The sequence below is a fragment of the Adiantum capillus-veneris genome, chromosome 1 (assembly GCF_014529385.1).
Source record: "Adiantum capillus-veneris isolate H3 chromosome 1, ASM1452938v2, whole genome shotgun sequence".
NCBI lineage: Eukaryota > Viridiplantae > Streptophyta > Polypodiopsida > Polypodiales > Pteridaceae > Adiantum > Adiantum capillus-veneris.
The window spans coordinates 51,899,103-51,921,876 of record NC_140931.1 but is presented as its reverse complement, the minus strand read 5'-3'; the positions used below and the strand labels follow the sequence as shown (position 1 = coordinate 51,921,876).

General features: G+C 42.3%; 1 pseudogene; it reads left to right on the top strand.

Moving 5' to 3' along the window:
- Nucleotides 1–6,579: 6,579 nt before the first annotated feature.
- On the top strand, nucleotides 6,580–11,099 carry LOC147464734 (uncharacterized; annotated as a pseudogene).
- Nucleotides 11,100–22,774: the final 11,675 nt, after the last annotated feature.

Genomic DNA, 22,774 nt, shown 5'->3' with positions numbered 1-22,774 from the left:
TCGAAACACCCATCATCTCCTTCTTTCACATTGCATGCTTTTGTCGACAAATTTCTCATATGCATATAGAGTGTCCCATAATTGGCACTTGCATCAGACACTCTTTCTATATTTCACTCAAGCACTCACCTTTCATGAACATGTACTTCACATTCAACTGCTCAACTCCGATAAGAGCGTATACCAAAGGCATTTTTTCCCACCGGGTTTTTTTCCCTTTGGTCATCCAGGTTTTAGACCCTAATCTAAAGACACCTATCACCATACTCTTGTACATATTCCTTCTACATCAAAAATCAGGAAATGCTACTCAAATCAATTGACAAATGAGGATAGTAGCGATAGTGACAAGCTTAAGAGATTTCCTCCGTGTGCCTATCGTGTCATCTGTGTCCTCGATTGACATTATGTTGATCTAGGTAGTGTTTGTATGCACTTCATGGGTGTGTGAGTCTCTCCCGTCCAACACCAAGCTTGAGGTGCTTGTCGTGCTTGCTAACTAAGGTGCTTGAGGTGCTTGTTTCCTAAGGTGGTTGTTGACTAAGGTGCTTGTGGGAACCCTGCCCAATCTTGAAGTGCTTGTCATGCTTGATGAGTAAAATGCTTGAGAAGATTGAAGTCAAACCAAGGCCTAAAAAGAGGGGGGCGAGCCTTACAAGTAGGGGATGAGAGAGAATATCACCTATATCCTCTCAAGGGTCACCCCTCCACAAGAGGCAACAAGGGCACTTGTCAAGCTCCTCCCCATGTTCCCATCATGGTGTGCTTGAATCCTATTGGATAGGCTTTAAAGGGGTCGAATGAGAATTTAGTTTGATTAACTAATTATCTAGGCAATATTCAATCCCTCTCTCTCAAAGGGAAAGGAGGACACTTGTCCAAATGCTACCCTTGTTGCTTGATATGCACAAAGCATGTGATTGGCTAGGCTTGAGGAGCTCCAATCAAATCAAGGCTTGAGCTACAAGGAGGGGTCGACCAAGGCAAGCTAGGGGTGTGCTTGGAGATACACACCCTCTTACACACATACATTCTCATTGTGTGAAGTGCAAGAGCTTCGATCTCCTTCTCTAAGCTTGAGAAGTTGAGAGCCTACACCAACACCTCTTGGATATGGAATGCAAATCCAACCAAGAGACATGCTTCAATGCTCTACTTCTTTCTCGTATGTTACTTCTTCTTCCTCATTCCTTGCTATATCTCTCTCCACCTTTGAAGGTTTTTGAGGTCTTGCGACTGAGGCTGGGTACAAGTTATGTTAAGTATGGAGCCTGATTTACCCCTTGTAATTTTTTGTGGTAAAAGTGCACATTTGTAAGGCCCCCATTATGAGGAGAAGCCATCGTGTGTGAAGGAAAATCACTCGCCCAAAACCAAAATTTTCACGGTAAAAAATCAGGCCCCGAGACTTTTTTTTTCCCTTGGCCGGAATATTCCTTATCCCCGAAATATTATGGCCAGACGGTGGCCAGAAAGTGATCGGAAAATGATCCATCGATTGGCCGGTTGGTCGGTAGTTAATGGCTGGTGGCCGGTGGTCGGAAGTCAATGGTCGGTGGCGGGTGGCCGAATTCAAAAGCGGACTTGTCTTCTCAAGGGCGGCCACACATGCGCGGATTGGAGGGTCCGATTTGGACTTATCTACACAAGGGCGGCTACACATGGCTGCCTCTCATGAGAGAGGGTAGCCCTTTTGGCCTATAAATGGAGGCCATTTCTAGACACATTAGACAGTGTGAAGTTGATGCAACAAGGTGAGTGTGAGGTGGTGAGAGTGAAGCAAGGTGGGAGCTCTATTAAGGGTATAATCCCTTTGTAAACTACTTCTTGTTTTGAAGTATTAAAGCCATTGATGTGGCTGCTTTCCCGTGGACGTAGCCCACATTGGGTCAACCACGTATATCGTGTGTACTCTCTCTCTCTCTCTCTCTACTCTATAATCTCTTGTGTGTTTCATAGATGTTCTCACCTCTTCACAAACAGGGATCAATTTTAAACCATGAAGGCTAATACTCCCTTGTGGGGATAGAGAGAAGGTAGAGATAGAGATTCGGTAGAGAGTAGATAGATAAGGTTGGATTTATGAAGAGATAGATTAAGTAATCTACTCAAATATCTATTTAGCTACGTCTTATTTCCCAACAACTGGTATCAGAGCAAGGTTTGCTCGTAGCTAAAGTATCTCAAGGAAAGGATTCCTTGAATTGAGTGGGAGTTATGGCGGAGGAAGGGAAGCTCAAGATTGAGAAGTTCAACGGCAAAAACTACCAACATTGGAAGATGCAGATTGAAGACTATCTCTCCCAGAAGGACCTCTATTTGCCACTAGGCGGTCTTGCGAAGAAGCCCGCAACAATGGCAGATGAAGCATGGATTGTCCTTGTTCGAAAGGCACTGGGAACAATCAGGTTAAGCTTGGCGTCAACTGTGGCCTTCAACATTTTGGAGATGAAGACCATGGAGGACTTGATGAAGTCACTTGACGACTTCTACAAGAAACCATCGGCATCCAATAAGGTATTTCTTATGAAGCGCTTGTTCAATCTAAAGATGGCAGAGAATGGTTCAATTGCAGAACACCTAAATTACTTTGACACAAACATAAGTCAACTTCGATTGGTGAAAATAAATTTCGATGATGAAGTGCGAGCTCTCCTTATACTATCATCTCTACCGGATAGTTAGGACAGCCTTGTGATGGCTATAAGTAATTCTATCTTTGGCACAAATACTCTTAAGTTTGATGATGTTGTGGGTGTTCTCCTAAGCGAGGAAATGCGAAGGAGAAGCACAGAAGAATCATCAAGTGCTGCTACTATCAGTGGAAACAAGAGGAAGGCCTAAGGAGAGGTTCAAAAACCAAAAGGGTCGTGATTGCTCAAGGCAGAGCAAGTCACACACAAAGTCAGTTCTTGAATGTTGGAACCACGGCAAGAAGGGCCATGTCAAGAAGGATTGCTGGTCCAAGAGAAGAAGGGAGACATAGTCTCAAGACAACAAGCCAACATCGGAGGCCAATGTGGCAGGTAAAGTAGAGCAAGATGCTCTAATTCTCTCATTAGACAATGTGTCTAATTCCTGGATAGTAGATTCTGGGGCTTCATTCCATGCAACACCACACAAGCAACATTTCCAAGATTACACCAAAGGTAATTTTGGGTATGCATACTTGGGAGATGATGAAGCTTGTGAGATTGTCGACAAAGGTACAGTTTCTGTCAAAACTACTAACGGAAATGATTGGAAGCTTAAAGATGTTAGGCATGTTCCTTCTCTTCTCAAAATTTGATCTCTACAGGACAATTGGACGATGAAGGTCACAACATCGCATTTGGAAACAAACGGTGGAAGATCTCAAAGGATCTTTGGTGGTTGCCAAAGGAGAAAAGGTCGGTACACTTTACTTGTGTACTGTTAGCACACAACCTTCAGCCTGTGCAGCAACTACAGAAGTTGACAGTGCGGTGTGGCATTATCGGCTTAGGCATATGAGTGCCAAAGGAATTCAGAGAAAGAAGCTTCTATCAGGTTTGAAAGAAGTGGACTTAGAGTTCTGTGAAGATTGTGTTTATGGTAAACAAAAGAGTTGTCCACCAACTTTTCCAACAAATAAATCAATAAATTGATTTATTAAAATTGGGTTGGGGGGTTCTAGATTAGGTACACTTGTTGCACACCCGCCCACCTAGGAATTCGATCGACACGGGGAATGGCTCGTTGGATTCCTCTAACCTAAAACTACATCACGTCATGTAAGATTCCCATCGTAGTGTAATAACACCTGTCAAAACGCGTATACAAACCATTTAAGCAAGAGGGTTCCAAAACAAAAAAACCTAATCTAATGGACTTGTTCGGACATGCAGGTCCTGTGAACAGGCTCACAAAATTGCCGGTACTAATCCTCCTAGGATTCTAGACACTTCTATCTAGGAAGAAGGAAAATTGGCTATGGAAGTCAATGAAGCATAACCACGTGGCACACAGAGCCATGTGCACGTGACATCCCCTTCTGCTTAAGGTGAGGTACGGGTACCGATCTGCATGGCCTCCTTGTATGAGGTTAGCAAATCTGGATAGTGGATGAGCAAGTCCTTGTTCACCCAAGCATCTGCATGTGTCCCTCGATCCTTGAATTTGAGGAAATGTTGCTGCGCTTCCTTCTTAGTGCCAAGTTGAATGGGAAGCATTCAAAAACACTTCGACTTGGTGACAACAATCTCTGGTGGTTCTTCTGTTGGATTGCTCCTTGAAAGGCCACCCTTGTGGTTGCAACTTGACAAGTCCGCTTTGGAAACGCGATGTGCCTCTTGTAGACGCTCCAAAGGAATGGCCATGTGAGGTCTCGGCTTCTAGAATTTGACCATCCGTGTCTTGAGTGCCCTGAAATGCACACAAAACTGAAATGAGTTTCGTTTCTTACGAACAAAGAGAACTGGTAACCCAAAAGACCATACCTTGGGAGGGTGAAGCCTTCTAAACAAGACATCACTTGGTTTTGGCTTCTCTTTATCCGATCGAGAAAAAAATTTACCTACATATTCCTCGTCATGCAATTGGTCGAAGACAATGTCCATAGGTCGATGGGGATGGTGAGTAGGGGAATGATGATCCTGGGAAAACACAAAATTGACTTTGACAAACCCTTCACTATACCTCTTAGGAATACCCGAGTTCCTTGATGTGGGCTTGGCATAGATGACCGCCTCTTGGGCTCTTTGACGCAATTCCCTATTTGCCTGGACGTGCGAGATGAGAGGGAGAGAGGGAATACTGTTCTCGCCTCGAACGAGGAATGGCTGCAACACATTATCTTTGATTGAAACATGAGCTTCTCCCAATCGATAATGGGCTTGAACATACGAAACCATTTAATGCCCAAAATAATGTCACATCCTGCAAGTTTAGAGACTACAAAATGACGAGTAAATTGGGTTTGTTGAATGATCAACTTGACATCATCACATTCTTGAAAAATCAAAGCATCCATGCATTCAGAGAACCCCTGCACCAGGAGGGTGGGAATAGGAGAAGTTTGAAGACGTGCACGTTTCACAAGAGATTCACTTATGACATCATGAGAACTTCTAGAATCAAACAACACAATGACCCTTTGACCAGTCACATCTCCATAACATTTTATGAGTTCATCATCTTCAAAAATCCCCTCCTGCTTACCTTCTTGCTCTCCCACACTCATAGCATTCACTTGAGGGGTAGCATCAAAAGCCGACGCAGTAGAGGACCGAGGTTTCCTTGTTAGATTCCTTCTTAGGACACTCCCTTTTCATGTGACCTACTACGTGGCAATGAAACACCTATGTTCCTTTGCATACAATGCTTGTTCTTCCTCTCTTAATTGACCACCAAAAGAGCATCACCTCTTACCCTTACATGATGGATGCCAAGCTCAAGGCAACGGTTGAGTCCCTTCTCCAAAGTAGCATACTCAGCTTCATTGTTGCTTTGTGCCATAAGCTTTATACTCCTTTTAATTACCAAAGCACCTTGAGGATCATAAATTACAACACCTCCTGAAGCTTCACCATGTGCTTTCCTGTAAGAACCATAAAAAACAATAGATAGGCATTGTCTCTTTGAGCTTGTCAAAAGCATTTTGCTCCTTAGCAGTCCATGAATACTTAATGTTCTTCTTTGTTAAGTCATGTAGTGGTCCTGCCATTTGAGAGAATCTTGCTATGAAGAGTCTATAGTATGCACACATACCTATAAATCTTCTATCTCATGTAGATTCCTTGGATTAGGCCATGCTTTTATTACCTCTAACTTTGATGGATCCATTCGGATACCATCTTGAGAGATAATATGACCTAAGTATTGAATCTCTTGGAGGAAAAATTTGCTTTTCTTTTGATTGAGAAAAAGCTTATTCTCCCTTAGCGCTTGAAAAATCACTTGGAGATGTTGCTTATGTTCCTCCAAAGACTTGGAGTAGATGATAATATCATCAAAGAACACTCCAGTGAATTTACGATAAGGTCTAAAGATCTTCTCCATTAGACGATTAAACGTGGCTGGTGCGTTGGTCAAGCCAAAAGGCATGACTAGATCTTCATAAAGATCGAACGTTGTACGAAACGCGATCTTTAGGATATCTTCATTCACTATCCTTATTTGATGATAGCCACTTTTAAGGTCAATCCTACTGAAGTAGGTAGAGCCTCGTAGTTTATCAAACAGATCTTCTACCCGAGGGGATGGGGAATTTGTTTTTGATAGTGAGATGGTTTAGGGCACGATAGTCCACACACAAAAGGGAGAACAAAAAGAAGAAAGAAAAAAAACGGAAAGGTGATAATATATTTTGTAGAGCTAAGCTTGATTCATTTTGGTATGCTATCATGGTAAGAGGCTTGTTGTCCCTTGAAAGCTGCGTCGGCCGTTACAATATCTCCCATCTCAAAAGCTTGAATGTCCAACTTGGTGGCCAACTCTGTTGATATGAAGTTGTGAGTAGAGCCAAGGTCAAACAAGATGAAGGCATCATGCTCTCTTATCTTTCCCCATGCATAGGAGGGAGCTGTTCCTTTGCAATGAACATCCTCTTTTAGAGATTCGATGGCGGAAGCTCTAGGAGTCCCATCAGGAGTATTTCTTTTGGGGCAAAAATGGTAGGTATGTCCTTGCTCGCCACACTTAAAGCATTTGTGGTCCTTGCGAAAAGCTTCAAGATCTTTAGGCGAGAGTTTGTTTTTACCTTTATACACTTCCTTCTCCCTTGGACCGATTGTTGTTGTTGTTGTTGTTGGAGTTGCCTTGGGAAGAGCATTGAGCATTGCTCTTCCCTCTTGCTTCATTTCGCTCTTTATTTTCCATGGGCTTGACATTACATCTAGCCCCTTGTTGGAAATTGATGCGCAAAGAAACCATGGTATGGTGGATTACTTCGGGGATAGAACCGGGCTGTTGGGAGTTGACATATTCAGCCATCTCTTCGGGTAGTCCATCACAGAATTGTTGCTTTTGCTCCGCAAAGTCTATCTTTTGAAAGACAGTAGCCTTGAGATGTAAATCCCAAAACTTGTCTACATATTTGTGAATAGACTCATGAGAGAGGAGCTTTAGGCTACGCCATTCAGTCAGCACTTTGTCCTTTGCATCGCTTGCAAGAAATTGCTTCATGATGGAAACTCGTAGAGTTTTCCATGTCTTTGAAGCTTCACCATTTCCACGAAGGCTAGCCCACCATTGACGAGCTGATTTTTGGAAGTGCATAGCTACATGGTGTAGCTTGGAGGACTCTGTGGAAGCCCTCGTCTCCAAAAGCTGCATCAAATTGCTGGATGAAGGCCAACACTTTGTCGGTAGCACCAAAGGTGCCATCATAGGTGAAGAAAGAGATACTCTTTCCTCCCTCCTTGAACTTCTTTAGCTTTTGTGACCTTCGCCAGGCAAGGTAAGATTTGCGATGTCCTCCCCTCTTGTATTCTCTAGGAGAATAACCATAACTTTCATCAGAAGAGGAGAAAGGTGAAGAAGAAGGAGAAGAGGGTGACCTCTTCCTTGCCCTTTTCTTCCTTGGTTTCCTCTCTTCCCATTTGGAGTGCCAAGGGGACGGACTATGGTTTGAAGATTTCCTCTTGGGAGGTGTTGGCGATCACCTAGACCACCGTCTTCTTGGAGCCACATCTTCAGATGAACTTAGGGATTCAGTGCTTTCTCGTTCCTTGGATTCCTCCTCTCGAATGGGAGAGAGTCTTCTTTTGGGAGTCTCATCAAGAGGCCTCCTAAGTTCTCTCTCCTGTTGAAGAGGAAGGGTTATCCCATAAGCACGAAGTTGTTGGGTAACTTCGGCTTGCAAGGTAGGGTTACCCATGGCTTGCTGCAACCTAGTAACAAGGTAGTTAACAAACATGGGGGCATTATCATTAACACCTTCATGTGCAAAATCAAAGCTATCAATGTTCATTCTACTCATATGAGAAAGTCTTTTGGAATAGGTAGATATTAGATTTTATGAAAATTTAACCATATACAAGTGATGCACCACAACCACACATCACTGTCCTTGCACATAGAGCTAGTTTTTGACATAGAAGGATGGAAAGCAGTACACACATGTAGGTGGGATATCCATAGCTATCCTTTGAGGTTTCATGCATCATTTAATATCATCACATAACCTTAATCATGATACAAAATACCCCCATCACTTTGACCAGTTGTATAGTATGACTTCACATTTGAGTGCAAAACAACTTTTCCTATTATTGGATGCACACATGATATAAAAGAGGGAGTGATTGATATCATATAGTATACTTTTCACACTTAAGTGCAAAACAATTTTTTCCTATTTTTGGATGCATACATGACATAAAAGAGGGAGTGATTGATAGCATACCAAAATGAATCAAGCTTAGCTCTACAAAATATATTATCACCTTACCATGTCATTTCACCCATGCGGGACTCATATGATCAATCATGATGTGAAAAGAAAGCCATTTTGTGCAAAACTATCCATACAACTTGTGTTGGCTAAACATACATCAACACATAAGTTTATGGACATGAGAACCTTGAAATAGCGCATAGAACATATATGAACCTCACATCAAACCTACAACTCTATATGGTACTCCTCTTAACCTATACATAAAAAGTAATTCATAACTCACAGTCATGAATGATAATGGTGATCTAAATACATTTATCAAGTATTAGTAGATTTTCCTATCAGATGAATGCATATAATGGCTCTCCATGGATCTTGGGGTTCAAAAAGTTGCCTTGAGTGCAAAAGGCAACAAGGTATATTTTAACCATAACTCTTCACTCAAGCAAAATTTTCAAATGCTACATAAAAGATAAAATGTTGTATACGATGTGGTTAACACTAGTTCTATAATTGGACACTCAAGTCTCCTGAGACACTAAAGTGACCTATTTTTCTAGTAGACCATCTCTGTGTGTGTGTGTGTGTGTGTGTGCAGTAAAAATCCTATTTTATTTGCCATTAAAAGTCCCCCCCCCCCCCCCCCCCCCCCCCCCTCCCCCCCCCCACCTGCGCCTCCCCCAGGTGTGAGGGGTAGCCCTACGAGGGGGTTATTAAGCATAAGTTTTATTGGTGTTGTACCAACATTGATTCTGTTGACAGACATACAAGTATCAGGGGCAAATCCAAATTGTTGCCTACATGAAAAATCACATGGTGTTGATAACAATGCCATATGCCCACATGCTTCATTACATTCAGAGGTTGATGGTGTGAGCTTAAATGGTGATGACAATAATATGTGCCTAGCAGAGGTACCATGCAACCTTGTTGCTGATGTTTGTGAGCCATTAATATGACGTGAGAATTTAATGAGCAGAATCTCACCATTCAAAAGAGAGAGGCCTGATTGCGATCTTGAATTTCAGCAAGGCTAATTGCAATCTAAGGGAAGGCACGTCGATGTGCCCTCTTCCAAGCAATAAATTTGCAGCAGTCTCAGGAAGTGCATGCCAACATGCCCTCCTCCAAACAATAAATTTACAATTGGAAAGTCCAATCCCAGGGAGGGCATGTCGACGTGCCCTCATCCAATGATGAAATATGGAAAGGAAAATATCAAAATTTCTTAGAGGAAACGTTGAGGTGTCCTTCCAATGACTTGAATTTCTCTTTCCCTATTTCATCCTTGAGTGAGGGCACGTCAACATGCCCTCCCTAAGATTGTAATTTCCCAATGTTAATTAGTTATTTTAATTCTTTTGGCTACCAAACTTAAATCTTTTTAGGATGGGAGACATCATGATAGTCATTCAATTGATTGTAGTGTTGTGATCTAAAGATTGCTTTGTGGTGTTTGCAGTCCTATGAGTCCATATCGTTCATCTAAGCAAATGAAGCGACCAATAGTCTCAAAAAAGAAGGATATTCCAATAGGTAGTCAAATTTTGGGTGAAGTTAGTAATGAGGTGGAGACAAGTTTTAAAGATACAGAGGATTTGGGTGAAGAAGGTGTCATTCAATGTGGTGATTTTGTTCCAGCTGAGCACAGGATTTGTAAAGAATTCTAGTAAAATACATGAACTTAGAACGTTATGATGATGTAGAAAGGTTGATAAGTACTTTGGATAAGGGCTTTTCCCCTGATTTTGTAGCATGCACCTTGTTGCTTGATATGAACTGCAAACTGTAGAGGGTTGATAAAGCTAGAGAGATGTTCGATGGAATATGTTCAATGGGGTTACATGCCTGATCTTGGTGCATGCGATAAGATGATTGAGTTTCACTGTGAAACTGGAAATCCTGAAGAGGGAGAAACATGCTAGCAGAAATGGAGGAGGAAAAGCTACGTGGATCTGTTGATACTTACCTTATGGTTCTTAATGGCTATGGGAAACAAGATAAAGCTGTAGAGGCCTTGAAAATGTTTTCAATTATGAATGAGGATGCCTTCTTAAGGCCACAAATGAGTCCTGATATCTACTCAGCTCTTATGAATGCTTATATTCACTCAAATTTGCTACCATCTGCTGTCCTGAAAATTGAAGATATGATGAATTCAGGATTTTCTCCTCCAGATGAGTCAGTCAACATGCTAATTGTTGCCTTTGAGAAAAAAAATTAGTTTCAAAGGGCGGTAGATGTGCTGCTAAAGCTAGAAAGCATGGCTATAAGGCCGGGTGGAGACTCTTATGACGCTAATTGGATGGTTTGGAAAGATGGGTTTGGTTCAGGAGGCAAAAACTCTTGATAGAACCTCAAAGATAAAGGCGATGTTTCGGATTGCAAACCTTACGCTAGTCTTTTTTCAGTGTATGCTAGAGAAACTTCCGTTGATAAGGTGAAGGCTCTTCTCGCTGAGGAGGTTGAGATTGATGTTTCAACTTATGAGCTAATGATTGTTTCATTGCTGGATGGCAACGATCGTGAGGAGGCTCAGTCCATGCGAGATCGGATGATTGCCCAAGGTCTCACCCCATCTGATGAGGTTGAAAGAGCTTTATTAGGAATTCAAGCAGCCAAATTTCTTGTAGGTGTTAGAAAGCCTTCAGAAGGAGCAACACAAAGCTTAGGGATAGAAACCAAAAGTTTTCTTGCGGGTGTGAGTAAGCGTGTGGAGGAGGCACCTGAAACTCTATGAGGAATAATCACCACTCTGAATTTCATGTCAGCTTCTTTGAAGTCTTTATTGTTGCTATGACAGAGTGGGGCTCTATTTCGAACCTTTTTCTTGAGTAGCAAGGTATATCTTCAATCAAAGTGCATATATGAGATCTGCAAACAAATGTTGGTGCATTGATTCCACATATTTATTAAAGATTGAACAACGTTTCTGTTTGAAATGCTTATATTGCTTGGTTACAGTTGTAGGTAGTTGTGATCATGGCAATCAGCTAAGATTCGGGCAGAGAGAAGCCTGATTCAAGCCAGATTGTCAGATAGCAAACAGGTGGTTCTTTTATTGAAATGTTTATGGCAGTCATTGTCATACCATTATTTTTGGTTTTGCACCCCCCCCCCCCCCCCCCCCCCTTCCTCCCTTTCTCTCACTCATGTCACTACCGGTTGAACAAATGCTAAGCCTTGTATTGGCTTAAGAGTAGCAGAGTCACACGCCGTCTTTAACTTATAGGTCTTTGTTCTTTTTATCTTGCTTGCCCAATTCCTTCTTTGATTCACATCCCATGGGGCAAGCGTGTGCACGCACACTCGTGTTTTCTAAAACTTGGAAAACCTACAAATAAGAGTCATATTTAGTATATTTGAACGTTTTAAGATTTATTTTCCACAATTTTAGAGGTCGTCTCTTATAGGTATTGGCTCGTTTTGATGTGTGCATGTGCCCGAACGCACACCCTTGTTTTCCAAAACTTGGAAAACCTACAAATAAGAGTCATATTGAGTATATTTGAAGGTTTTTAGATTTAATTTTCCACCATTTAAGAGGTTGTCTCACCTTAAAATGTTTAACTCGAAAGTAAATGTCAAATTTGGTAGGTGGGATTACATGTTTATTTTGAGCATGTGCAATATGCAAACACATTCTCTCATAATGATTTTCGCACTTTGCAGTTGAGTGCTAGCCTTGCTAGTTGCACACAATGCATCATCTTTGTTGAAGTTTGTCTTTTTCTGAGTGGCACTTCGTTCTTTTGGGGGGAGGGGGGGTGGGTCCTCTCCATAGGTTTTATTCAACTTATCTTCCTTTTATTTTCCCCTTGATGGACACTTAGTCGTTAATTGAGATGTATCTCACAATCCCCTCGCTTCGAAGACCTCTCTCTAATGTTTTGTTTTCGGTCCCATAGGTCATATCTCACCTTCGTGGACGATAATTGATCTGTGTGTGTGTGTGTGTGTGTGTGTGTGTGTGTGTGTGTGTGCGCAAAAAAATCCTAGTTTCTTCGCCATTGCCAGCCCCCCCCCCCCCCCCCCCCCCCCCCAGGTGTGAGGGGTAGCCCTGCGAGGGGGTTGTTAAGCATAAGTTTTATAGGTGTTGTACCAACATTGATTCTATTGACAGACATACAAGTATTAGGGGCAAATCCAAATTGTTGCCTACATGACAAATCACATGGTGTTGATAACAATGCCATATGCCCACATGCCTCATTACATTCAAAGGTTGATGGTGTGAGCGTAAACGGTGATGACAATAATATGTGCCTAGCAAAGGTACAATGCAACCTTGTTGCTGATGTTTGTGAGCCATTAATATGACATGAGAATTTAATGAGCAGCATCTCACCGTTCAAAAGAGAGAGGCATGATTGCGATCTTGAATTTCACCAAGTCTAATTGCAATCTAAGGGAAGGCACGTCGACGTGCCCTCTTCCAAGCAATAAATTTGCAGCAATCTCAGGGAGGGCATGCCGACATGCCCTCCTCCAAACAATAAATTTACAATTGGAAAGTCTAATCTCAGGGAGGGCACATCGACGTGTCCTCATCCAATGATGAAATATGGAAAGGAAAATATCAAAATTTCTCAGAGGAAACGTTGAGGTGCCCTTCCAGTGACTTGAATTTCTCTTTCCCTATTTCATCCTTGAGTGAGGGCACGATGACATGCCCTCCCTAGGATTGTAGTTTTTCAATGTTAATTAGTCACTTTAATTCTTTTGGCTACCAAATTTAAATCTTTTTAGGATGGGAGACAACATGATAGTCATTCGATTGCTTCTAGTGTTGTGATCTAAAGATTGCTTTGTGGTGTTTGCAGTCTTGTGAGTCCATATTGTTCATCTAAGCAAATGAAGCGACCAAGAGTCTCAAAAAAGAAGGATATTCCAATAGGTAGTCAAATTTTGGGTGAAGTTAGTAATGAGGTGGAGACAAGTTTTAAAGATACAGAGGATTTGGGCGAAGATGGAGAAAGTCAACCTAATCCAGAAGGTGTCACTTAGTGTGGTGATTTTGTTCCAGCTAAGCTTGTTCCTTAGGAACAAGCCCTTGCAATTGTGCCTTTTGTGGTAAGGCCTGAGCTTGGTCAAGATGACAATAATGAAGCAGAGATCTACCTGAACAAAGGACAAGATATTTTGAATCAAATACAATTGTTTAATTATCTATCATGAGTGTCATTCTATCCCTCTTTGTAGTGGATGCCTCATGCAAACGTTAGAGGACTCAGAAATGAAATGGGTGGTTTGAAGGCTGCTTTTGGCAAAGAGGGTTATGCCGCTAAAAAAGGTGCTTTTATTGTTTCTTTGTGGACTTTTTCATGCCAAGGGTGCTTCATCTCAAAAGAAAAAACCTCCTAACGTAGGATGTCTTCTCAACTATGCGTAGGATGTACGATCACCTACGTGTAGGATGTCTTGCTCTGCCTCCTCTGCTCTGCTCGCGCCTTCCCTGCCCTGCCCCGCTCGCGTCTTCTCTTCTCTACTTGCACTTTCCTTGCACTGCCCTGCGTTGCCTTGCTGAGAGAGAGAGAGAGAGAGAGAGAGAGAGAGAGAGAGAGAGAGAGAGAGAGATGAAATGTTTATATTAAACGTCTTTAAAAGGCCAAAATGGCCTATGAGATCAAACCGATACAATCTTGGTGGATCTAATACAATGTTTGGGTACAAAAATAAAATAAAGTGTCATAATAATCAATATCTAATTCTCCTAAATTATTTTCTCCAGTTAAACTAATCATTTAATATGGGGAAGTGCCAAGGGAGAAAAAGCTAGAATATTGGTTAAGCTAGCAGACCGGCCGCAAGAGGGATCCACAGGAGGGAAAATAGGGATCCAAAAGGGGGGCCATCTGCAAAAGAGCTATGTGCAACAATGGGCTTAAAAGACCCTAAGGTTCAGCCCATTAAGACTTCCAAAATGCTAAGGTTCCAAAATTCAAAGGTTGTGTCCAAAGGTCAAACATTAGGGAAATTTGATGCTTTGTGTGTGCCCCAAAAGTCTTCATCCATCCCTACATAGGAGGGGCCGAGCCTTCCAAGTAGGGGATGAGAGAGAAGATCACACACACACACACACACACACACACACACACAAGCTCCCTTTACACAAAGGGAATGAGGGACACATGTCAGCTCCCTAGCCCAGATGCCCACAAGGTGTACTCAAATCCTATTGGATGGCCTTGGAGGTGGACCAATGAGAAGTAGGCTAGCTTAATTAATTTAAAAACACTTAATAAAAGAAACAATGGGAATTAAGCTCTCTAGAAGACAATTGGATAGTCTCCCAAGGGGTCCAATGAGCATTCAGCAGCCCAATGGCTTGCCTGATTCCTATTGGCCAGGAGGCAAAGGGGTCCAATGAGATTTTACTTGGATGAAATAATTACCTAAAGATCTCACAAAAGGGGAAAGAGGGGACACATGTCAGAAGGCTTATCACTTGTGTTGCTTAATTGTCATTGGCTAAGCCTAGGGAGGTCAATAGGATGCTAGCATGAGTAATTAGCAAGGGGGTCAACCAAGAGAGAGAGGGGGCTGATTTTTCAAGGAATTATCACACACACACTCACACAATCTCATGTGTGAAGCAAAGAAGACTCTATCTCTCCCTCTTCTCAAGCTTTAATGGAAAGCTTATCACCTACTCCAAGCTTGTGAGAAGGGAGGCCTACATCAACAACTCTTGGATTTGTGATGCAAATCCAACCAAGAGCCAAGCTTCAATGCATTCTCATCTCCTCTACCATGATAATTACTAAGCTAAGCTATGCTAATATGAGTGATTATGTGAGGATATGTACATCTTTCTCGTAAGAATACTCCTTCTTCCTCTCAATCTACTCTCATACCCCGCTAGCTCTCACCGTCTTCGAAGGTGTGTGAGGTCTTGGGTCTGAGACCGTGAGGGAATTGATGTTGTGTTTGATAAGTGTTTTGCTTGGTGCATGAAGTTTCCATCTTCATTGCACTAGCTAGTATTGAAGGAACACAAAGAATGTATTGTAAAATGTCTCTCTTGATGAAAGAAACCATAATACAAAGCCTTTTGGAGGGGGGACCGGCTCCATGTAAATCCGGTCCTTTACTGTTGTCAATAGCTTAATTTCTCTCTCTTTTGAAGTATTGTTCATGCTATCTAACAAGGTGTTGTGATTTTTGTTGCTCTCTCGACCCAAGCACTCTTGTTATTCGCATTAGGAATCTATTCTAATGAAATGCTCACTATGTTCATGCTATTTTCCGCTACACACAAGTTACTAGGTCATTAAATGCTACATTGGTATCAGAGCACAAGGTTTCTCTTTTATTTCTCAAGAAGGGAGGTCCTCAAGCTAGCTATAAATGGTTGGTATTATTAATTGCATGTGAGTAAGTAGAATAGGGATTTTTCAGCCTTGCAATGCGCCTGCCTTCGTGCAGTTAACGGGGCATCAATGTCGAGAGCTATGGTCTTAATAGTGGAGTCCTACGGGCTTGCCTACGGCTTAACCACTATTGAGCTATTAGAAGCTTGACAAGAGCCAGTGTTGTTTTGGTGTTGAACGACCCTCTCTTCTATTCCTTGCAATTAATGGTATTCGAGCCACGGGTACAATAGCTTGAGTGCTTTTTCTAAAGGGGTTAAGAGGAGTAGCAACTAGGGCTTGAAGTGACAAAGTACACCAAAAAAGTTTACACCTAAAAGTTGTTAGAATGGCTGACAATAGTAAAGAGAGTGAAATTAATGTTGATAACTTTGATTTTGCTAATGAGCAGGCTACTAATGATGCCCAGATGCTTGTTAACTATCTTGTTTCTAGGCTTCAAAAAGCCATGGGCAATCCATCCCTCCAAAGTGAAGTGTAACGGCAGCTCCGTGCTCATGGGATTCTCCAAGCTCCCCACCGTGATGACAGAACACCTAGGAAGCCTCCTTGTGTGACTTCCAAAAGAGGCCTCTCTCCGATTTGGGAAGAAGAAGAGGATCCATATGAAGGGCTCAAGAATTTACTTCTTGATGATGTATCTCCTTCTCAAAGGAGAACTCAAGAGCCTTCACCGAAGGAACGAGAAAGGAGTGAGTCTCCCGCCACCTCAATGGAGATGGCTCCATGAAGACAGCGGGCTAAATGCTCTCCATCCCCTCCAAAACGGAGAAGACCATCGCACACTTATCCACACCATAATTCAAAGAGGGATGACAAAAAGCAAGAGAAGAAAAAGGCGAGAAAGAGGACACCCTCTTCTCCATCTTCTTCATCCTCTTCCTCTTATGAAAGTGATGGTGAAGACAACGAAGATCAAGGCAAGAAAAAGGCGAGAAAGAGGTCACCCTCTTCTCCATCTTCCTCAAATTCTTCACCTTCTGAAGAAAGTGATGGTGCAACCTTTGACCCATAAAAAAGAAGAGGCCATAGGAAATCCTATGCCGCGTGGAAGAGGTCGTCCAAGCTCAAGAAGTTCAAGGAGGGATGAAGAAAGAGCATCTCTTTCCCTTACCTACGTGGAACCTTTGGTGCTACAGGAAATGTCTTGGCCTTTATCAACATTTTGAATGCGGTGTTGTTCGGAGATGAGGGCTTACGGGAGTCCTCTAAGCTACACCATGTAGCTTTGACTTTCAAAGTCTCTGCCAGGCAATGGTGGTCTAGCTATGGGCCAACGGTGAAGGTGAAGCTCCACAAACATGGAAAGCTTTAAGAGCTTCCATTATGAAGCAGTTTTTGTCCACCGATGCCAAAGACAAAGTACTCATTGAATGGCGAAGCTTGAAGCTCTCCCCCTATGAATCCATCCATAAATATGTAGACAAGTTTTGGGACCTACAACTCAAAGCCACTGTCTTCCAAAAGTTGGATTTTGGAGAGAAAAAGCAACAATTTTGTGCGGGCTTAACCGAAGAAATGGCGGAGTATGTCAACTCCCAAAGGCCATGCACCATATCGGCGGTAATACACCATACTATGGTGGCCTCTCGAATCAATTTCCAAACAGGGGCTAAGAGGAATTCTAAGCCCTCGGAAAAAAAGGGTTCCAATGAGCCTAAGGGGAAGGACAATGTCCAAAAGTCTCCTAAGGCCAATTCCAACAAAGCTAAAGAGAGGGAGTTTACAAAGGCAAAAAAAAACTCTCCCCTGAAGAGCTTGAGCGTTGTTGCAAGGATAACCAGTGTTTCAAGTGCAGCAAAAAAGGGCATGCGTACCGCGCTTGTCCCCAAAAGAACACCCGCCATGAGCCTCCTAGAGCTACCTTGGTTGAAATCCAAGAGGAGGAAACTCACCACAAAGGATCTCCTCTATGCCATGCTTGGGGAAAGGTAAGAGAACACGATGCTTTTATTCTCTTTGACCCTGGTTCTACTCACAATTTTATATCTATAGAGTTGGCCACCAAGCTAGGCATACAAACCTATGAGATGGGAGATGTCCTACCCACAGAGGGTGCTTTCAAGGGGCAAGAAGCTTCAGTTACTCCCTTAATTGGGAAATTGAGGCTCCATGTCCAAAGCTATGTGGACAAAGAGGACTTCTTTATCTCTCCTGTCAAGCATGAGGATGTAATCCTAGGGGCACCATGGTTTGATCGCCTAGCTGTCAATGTTAAATTTCCCGAAAGGAGAATCTACTTTAGGCTCAAGGGAAAAGATATGTACATAGATGCTAAGCAAATGGGTAACACCATACCCATTGTACAAACACAAGCTTTCAATAAGTCAATAAAGAGCTCTATTTTTGTGTACATGATTTTTGTTAAAGATTTTCAAAATGAACCTAATGCTTTAGCAAAAGAAAATAAAAGCAACCACAAAGAATTAGAGTTATCCAATTTTCTCAAGGGGTTTCAAGATGTATTTATTAACAACATCCCTTTTGAACTACCTCCTAAATGAGACAATGATGACCATGCAATTGAACTTCTTCCAGGAAGTTCACCACCTAACAAACCTCCTTATAGAGTTTCTCAAGCTCAACAAGAGGAGATTATGCGGAAAGTGCATGAGTTAGTTGAGAAGGGCATGGTTAGGCCTAGCTCATCTCCATTTTTCTCACCTGTCACACTCATCATCAATCTCATAATGTCAAGTCTCATCACATAAACATGCCATAATAATCACCAGATACCAAATCCCAATCCAATTCCAATTCCACAATATAAGTCCAAATCCAAATCACTTTCATTATGTACCCGGGGTAACAAAATCATACCAGTTGCAGTGGTGGCCAGCCACTGCAGCATGATTTTGTGTCGATGTTGCCTAAATCGACGAATCTACACCAATAAAGACGCGATGCCTAGATCGGCGAATCTGCACTATGCTGCCTAAATCGGCGAATCTGTGTGCTTGTGACCAATGGACCAAGCAAGGCATAAAAAGAAAACATTTACCACCTAGTAGACACTAAATTAGAATATGTTCTACTAACAAAGCACTTACAAACTGTGGCTCGATATCCAAGAGCACCCCATCTCAAATGAGGAGTTGGAGAATATTTTGCATATGAAAATGTATGTACCTATATGTGTGGTGATCATGAGGCTCTTGTACTACTTTAACTCATGTGTTTAACAATGTAACTCTCATACTACTTAAAATCTTGAGCTTGTAAACATCATTTGTTATACCATACTGAAAATCAGAAGGTCAACGATCCAATTTATCTTTAAAATTGTTAAGAATGAGTGTACGAGTGAAATGTACGGCCACATAAGTAGAGTCGATGCAAACATCATCCCTGCACCCGTCCAAGTAACTAAAGAAAGAAGTTTTGATGCCTTATTAGAATACGCAGCCCATTTTTTAGGTGAGAGTTTCAAAGTTTCACAAAATAAGCACAAAAAATATCAGTATTGTAGTGTGAGGAGAGATTTCGCAATAATCAACTGTAATATCGACTTAAAAAGCAAATGAAATTATTCAACAGTTATGATATCTGGTAGCAACAAATGTTTGTAAAACACTAAATACAACATGAATATATCACAATGACTAACAAAATTGTATCGTAAAATTGTGGATAAAGTGCCAATATACGTGTGATAACCGAGAGAAAACATGGCCCATTTGTGAAATGAAGGTAGGGTAAGTTGATGATTAGAATTGGGGTGCGAGGTAGAGATTCATTAACAAGTGACACTCACTCCGAATGGTAGGGGTCTGCATAGTCGTAACCAGAGTCTCGGCTAAGAGTGACCAGAGTCTGCCTAGTCATAACTAGAGTCTAGGCTAAGAGTGAGCTTAAGAAGAATACCAAAAGTACAACACCAAGATCATGCACTCCTTGCATTGGTTGAAATTAAACAATAAAATGGGGTGGTTGAAGCGACAAGGGTCTCCCCTTTTCAAGGTTTACAAATTGTACGTATGTAGATAATTTAGACTATTTATAAAACAAAAAAAAGGACCTATCAGCAATATCAGACGATTCTTTGCCTTATTTTGGGCCAAGAAGTGCAAAAATTTAAATGTGTTCCTTGTTGACTACATGTGGCAAGAAGGGAAACTACATCATCCAAAAACCAGTAATGAGGAGCTTATCACTACCTAGCCAAAATTGTAATAATGGTTTGCTACAGTTCAATATCGTGTTGTGTGTTTTTTTTTTGGTTTTTTTTTTTTAATTAGTTTATGCGACCACGCCTAAAAGATGCCACAACAGGACGCCGAGTTGACGATCAAAGATACAAGCACATATTTGTACGAAGGACACCACTACGTCGTTAATAGATTAACCGTCTGCAAAAATCCCATGAGAACAATTGATACATTCATTATGGATCCTAATACAATGGATAGGTATAAAATAAAACAAAGTACAATAAAAGAATGAAAAAAAAACAAATGGTCATTAGCATCAACGTCAATGCTCGAGGATGCTCTACATTGGGCGTCGACTGAGAAAGTATTGTTGTGGTCACGGAAGAGCATCCTCTATGTCCGTTTCTGTAGATGCAGTAGACGAGGGGGAGAGCGAGAAATGAAATGAAATGCTATATGAACCGGCTTTACAAGGGGGATGGGAACTCATAGAATTTTATGGATTCTATACAATGTTTCGATACAAAATAAAATGAAGTAAAATAAAAGCTGAGGATGGATGACGTGGTCGGGGTAGCTGCTGTAGAGCTTCGGCAATATCGAGGACTGTACGCAGTCATAGTGGAGGGAGAGAGACATATGATCTGCTGGCGGTTTGCCACAGCGCACGCGAGAGAATCCCTTGGCCTTGACAGGAGAAAAGCGAACCCGGAACCCTCGACGGACTCTAAAACACCGGGGACCGAATGGAGCGCCTCGAGCCTGTCATGGTAAAGCAAACAGGGGCACCACCTAGCTTCAACGACTAGGACGCAAACAACACACCACCATAACAAAGTTTTCATCCAAGAGAGATGGATGCTTGGGAGTAATGATGAAGAGGAAAGGGAATGAGATCAAGTGAGAGAGAGAGAGAGAGAGAGAGAGAGAGAGAGAGAGAGAGTGAGGGAGGGGGTATAGCGGCTTAGTACTTAGGCATCACAAAAGGATGGCGAATCCGCACACCCTTCACACATACACAAGCTCACTCCAAACACAAGATTAGGTGGCAATTCCGCACACCTCACATGGGCAAAACATTGCAAGAAAACATAATCACAAAACCTCAAGCTTTATTTAGAGAATAAGGCGATGAAATGGGGAGCATAGGGTAGGGGAATGAGAAGGGAGAGAGTGGTAGAGCACATGGCGGATAGGTGGGAGTTGCTGGCGAAGACTCGCATGAGGGTTATGGCCATCATCCTTCATTTAGTTGCCCTTCATCTTCCATAGCCAAGGGTGTAGAGGTCATGCTCAAGACAAGCATGGTGATGGTGATGGTGATGGTGTGATGTGTGTGTGTGTGTGTGTGTGTGTGTGTGCACTAGGCACACACAATGCATAGTGTGTTCTTTGGTGATGTTGTGTGTGTATTTAGTGTGATGGTGACCCCTCTTTATATAGGGGAGGAGGGGGGAGAAATTCTAGAATTTAGAAATGAAGAAATCATTATCTACATAGGCCATGTGACTGTGGGCCCCACTTGTCTGGCTGTGTGTATATGTGCCAGAACAGCAGTCTCATGAGAGAGAGACTAAGAGAGAGAGATGGGTGGATGAAAAAAAGTGAGAGGTGACATGGAGAATAAAGTAATTACAAGAGGGGAGAGGGGAGTGTGTTCAGAGGTGAATCTGTGTACAGATGTGTGTGAACACAAGAAAAATCAGGTAACCACCGGTGGGGATGGGTCTGTGGGCACTTTTTTTAGTGAAACTGAGTGTGTGTGAGTGTGGGGGAGGTTATTTAGCTACAAGACAAGAGACATGGCGCCCTTTAGAGAGAGAGGGGGGTATTTGGGTCATGGGATATGATAGGAGAGAGAAAGAGGGGGTGGGGTATACTATTTTGGAAGATAGGGTAAGTTGCATGTGAGTTAGGGTGCATTATTGGTGAGTTATAATGCATTATTGGTGAGAGGTGGGGTAGCTTGAGGGGAGAGAGAAAGGAGAAAGGACAAGGGGAAGAGAGAGGGGGTTGACCTTTTGAGTGGAGGAGAGGAAAAGGGACACACGGCGGGGCAACAGTGAAGAAAAAGGAGGCAAGGTGGGGATGGGCTACCCCGCAGGCATGAGGTGGCCTATTTTACCTTTCTTATATATTTACATAATCATACTTTATTTTTTTCTTACTTTTTCCAATGCCTTTTATCACTCCCTCCCTAAGAGGGGGTTTTCATGGGGTGGGGACGAGAGAAGAGGGGTATGGGAGCTTGGCTTGTGAAAAGCCCCCATCATTAGCCCTCCCCTTTTGGCTAGAGGCATTCATGTCTCTAGCTCATCTGTTTGATCATTATCGTCGGAGGTGGCGGCTGATGGTGTGTCCTCATCTGGAATGTCAATTGGTGGAGCCTGGTGAAATCGAAGAAAATAAGGTTTAAGTCGCCAACCAATTACCCTGGTTTTATGAAGTTTTCCATCAGCCTCCATAAGCTAGTAGCTTCCATTGGCATACTTTTTCCTGATGATGAAAGGGCCTTCCCATCGGAGCAGGAGTTTCTTATCCTTGCACGTGTCGAAGCGATTGTCATAGCGGAGCACCAACATTCCTTTCTTCAATTCTTTTTCCGGAGATGCTCGTTAAAGCTAAGCCGTCTATGCTCTGCTTGTGCTGCATAATAATTTATTGCTTCTTCTCTGTCCAGCTGCAGTCTTTCCAAGTTGATGATGTGATCTCTCAAATGCATGTTGGGCTGTTGAAGTTGGCTTGCCATTACTCTGAGACTTTGTAGTTGCACTTCAATGGGCAAGATTGCTTCCTTACCAAATACTAGATGATATGGTGTGAATCCCAAGGATGTACGAAATGAAGTTCTATAGGCCCATAAAGCTGGTAGTAGATACTTATCCCAGTCT